This window comes from Haliaeetus leucocephalus, unplaced genomic scaffold (assembly GCF_000737465.1).
Source record: "Haliaeetus leucocephalus isolate CR32 unplaced genomic scaffold, Haliaeetus_leucocephalus-4.0 Scaffold556, whole genome shotgun sequence".
Classification (NCBI taxonomy): domain Eukaryota; kingdom Metazoa; phylum Chordata; class Aves; order Accipitriformes; family Accipitridae; genus Haliaeetus; species Haliaeetus leucocephalus.
The window spans coordinates 1,474,807-1,478,845 of record NW_010972992.1 but is presented as its reverse complement, the minus strand read 5'-3'; positions in this window follow the sequence as shown (position 1 = coordinate 1,478,845).

Below are 4,039 nucleotides of genomic sequence, written 5' to 3'. Positions count from 1 at the left end.
TCATGATCCAGTGAGGGGACATGAGGGGAGATGGTGTTGGGTCCTTCTCAGCCCAGGGTTCAGGAAGGGGATGTGAGGGGCATGAAGGGAGATGGTGTTGGGTCCCTTACAGCCCCCTGAGGGGACACAAGGGGACAACAGTGTTGGTGCCCACTGAGAGGACACATGGTGGGTCAGCAGGCCCCAGTTTGGGGACACCAGGTAAGGCAGCCACTGGACCCCCAGGTCTCCTAGCCAGGGCCCAGCCTGTGGCTTTGCTGCGCTTCAGGATGCTGGCAAGGGCCAGCCTCAAAGGAAAGATAAGTATTCAGTAGTACGAGGGAAAAAATGGGGGGGGTCTCCACCTGGCACCCCACCACTGAGGGCTTTAGCAACCCTGAGACAAACAGAGGATCCACCTCTCTGCTAAAGTTCACGTGCTTGGTGGCATGGCACCTTGGAGCCAAAAATGGGCCAGATAAGTGTTGCTCAAGCCCAAACCTCCATCGGTGGGAAAAGATCCTAAAAACCCCAACTGCGAGCCCCACTTGCCATCACAGGACAGAGCTAGGAGCTGGTGCAAAGGCTTAATAGTGGTGGTGGGGTGTTAAAGAAATAAAAGATAAAATTAATAATAAAACCCTCCTCCTAAGATTCGGGTGAAAGGTCCTGATGCTGGAGCTGTCCCTCCAGGCTGGCTTATCACCCTTGCAACATTCAACACTGGTAACTGAAAATGGAACCGAAAGTAAAAGCAATTAAAAAAGGAAAAGCCAGCAGCTCTCAGGGAGCACATTCCCTATGCCATTCCCACCCCTTCCTCTGTGAATAACCTGCTGGCAGGGAAGGGAAGGGCTGAGCCAGGACTTGGAGGAGAAAACTCACCAGACCCAAGCCTGCTCTTTCCCTGCAGTTGCATGAATGGCCCAGCCAGTTTAAGAGCTTTGGAAACTACGTGAGAAACTCCCAGGGAAAGGAAGAGAGCACAGCTCGTTAGTGCTTGGGTTAAAACCAAGCCAAACCATAAAACTCTTCTCAGCTCCCCACCAGTGGCTGGAGAAGCAGAAGTGTTGCATTGAGTGAGATCCCAACAAGGATCAGAGCGTGCCTCAGCACCTGGAGAAGAAGGTAAACCTCTCCTGCTGAACTGGGGGGAAATTAAGAGGAAAACGACCCCACTAAAATGCACACACAACTACGTAGTAGCAGCCCTGAGCATGAAACATTCAAGCCTGATCCCTGACAAGTCACTGGAGAGACCAGCAAGACAAAGTCAGCCCCTTTTAAAGAAGCCCAACAGATCCAACACACCGTTTTATTCTTTACTGGTGAATTTTAGGATTTAAAGTATGCTCAGGGTATAAAGAAAACAAGCTGTACAGCACCAGCCAGCAGGTAAGTGCATCTGTTTGCATTCTTCATTGCTCTGGAGGCACTAGATGCAGCATATACACCTGTGTAATCCCAGGGTACGGCAGACTTCCTGGTCTCCTACAGTTTTCCTGGATGTTTTGAATGCCTCATGTCTTGTTTTACTTCAGGTAAAATGAGTTGGTTGTAATCCCTTAAAGCACCCACCACACAATTATGGGTTTATATAGGAAATTCCCTGCTCCCAGCATTTAAAGACATCTCCCATTCTCCCTGGACAAGCTCAGAAGGAACCATCCCACTCCCACCACACGATAATCTGCTTCCTACCCTCTTCCCAAGAGATTTTTAACTCTTTGCTCAGTATTTACAGCCTGAAGTTAGCATGAAGAACATCACCCACAAAGAGAGGAACCATCAGGTCAGGTGTTTGTCACAAAAGGATGGCAAGTAAGGACAGAATGAGTCACTGAGGTGTATCTCGTCTCCTGCAACAATGTGTGCTAAGTGCAAGATACCATCCTCCTAAGATACCTTATCCTGCAGGGCACTTCAATAATGTTGCCAGTGATCCGGAAGGAAATTAGAGACACAAAAGAAGCATTTCAGGAGGTAGTAGCATACATTTAGGCAAGAAAAAATTTAGTATTAGGAAAAATACAAGGGAGAAACCGCAGGCTTATCAGGATAAGTGAACAGTGAGCCCTGCATCTCATGACCAACATGCAGCCTTGTGAGCATACCTCCATTTCCACAGCCAGGCACAAGTGTTTTGATTTTAAAACTCTTCCCATTTTCGTTTGTTAACAAAGAGACTCAAGATTAGACACTCCTTTGGCAGCTGCTGTTGTGAAGGATTTCAACCACCAAGCACTCACATCCTTGTCTGCGTGACTCAATGCTTTTATTGGTAATCACGACAGCACCTTGTAATTAGTAAGCTTGGCTGTCAGAGACAATCATGTCATAGTGGAGCAATTACACTTCTGAGGGGGTCCTTCACCCCATTTACCCCTGAGGAAAGAAGGGGTAGAGCAGATAATCAATGTAAGGCTGGAGTGAATCAAAGGCCAGGCTGGCCAGCACGATTTCCCAAATCCTATTCTGGTGACAAACCTACCCCAAAAGTGGTTCACTTGGCAAAGCAATGCCAGGCACATGCTAAAACCATGAGACTGCAGAGAAGCAAGGCAGTGGATTTAAGTGAGTGGCACTGTGGAATTCATGAGCGATGGCTCAGCCACGTTTCTTCTGTTGACCACTCTCTGAACTATTCTGGTGCAGGAAGTCATATGATGCAATACTTACCTCTCTGCATCCAGCTCCTGCTCTTAATGCAGCCTCTGCACCCACGTGACTACTCAAAAAACCTTCGTTTATAATTTTTAAACTCTAGACCTCTGGGGGAATCCCTTGTCCTACTCCTAAAGCTTCCATAAAAGATAACAAAGGAAATACACCAACTTGCAGTAAGCTTTACATTTATTACACAGGACCTGAACCTCGGCCATACAAGGGGCTGCAGATTTAAAAGTGCTAATGTCCCAATTCAGACAGACTGGGACAATCCCTAATGTGAACCACACTGTTATGGTTGTGTTAATTTGCTATACCAAATACCACCTTCATAAAGGAGAAAGAATAAGGCCCAAGTACTAAAAATCATTTTCAAACAGTCAGAGCATTAAATTCTTAAATCATCTCCCAGCAGAAGAAACTGCAAACATTTTGGATGTATGAAAACATTGAACAGGGCTGTAGTAGCCCACACATTAAAACCTTCCCCTTTCCTACCCCAAGACCAGAATTCAAAACGTAGTTTTGCCCTCCTAATTAATACCCACCTTAATGACATAATTTCACTGTAATAGTGACAACAACATGTAGAGCTCTGAACATGCGAGGAGAAAACCACTGTCCAAGAAGTGCTTTGTCACAGCAACTGATTCATAACCCTTTGTGTTTTTGTGTCTCTGGTACCAACACTGACTGCTCTCTGGATATCTGAGATTTAATGGTCAGTGCTTGTCTGAAGGAAAAGTGCCTCTGTTTCTCAAGATAGGAAAAAGGAATTACTGCTCCATAGAACAAATGCTGCCACTTAGGGTTAGCTGACTGCACCGCAAGTTTCAGAGGAGGAAGATCCTTTACTCCACCTTTCGAAAACATGTCTATTACATGACACTAAGAGAATGGGACTTTTAAAAAGTTATTTCTAATGAAAACTGTCATGAACTTTCTAGGGATATAAATGCCAATTTTTTTTATGTCCCAAGAGATTAGCTTTCAGCTCCAGAAAAATAAACCCAACCATCTCCTAATCTGGTTGGAAATGAGGTATTTACACAGGAGACATAAGGAGTGCCTCATTCATTTTTCCAGCAGACAGTGCTGTCGCCACGTGCTATGTTTTGTGTGGTACTCTAATGCTCTTCCAAATCCTGCCTGAAGGATTCAGCAGCCCATCCCTGTAAAAGGGGAATCCATGAATACATGAATTTCTCATGCCTGTTCTCAGGCCCTGTCAGCTGGAATAATTTTAGCCACAGACTTCTACTCGTTATGTTCAAAATGGCAACATTTATGTTAAGGAAATTCTATCGGCTTTGGGAAAAAAGCCAGAGAAGGATTTGATTGCAGAGATGCTGACCTCAGAAACACAGACAGACCAATCAAGCAACATTATGAT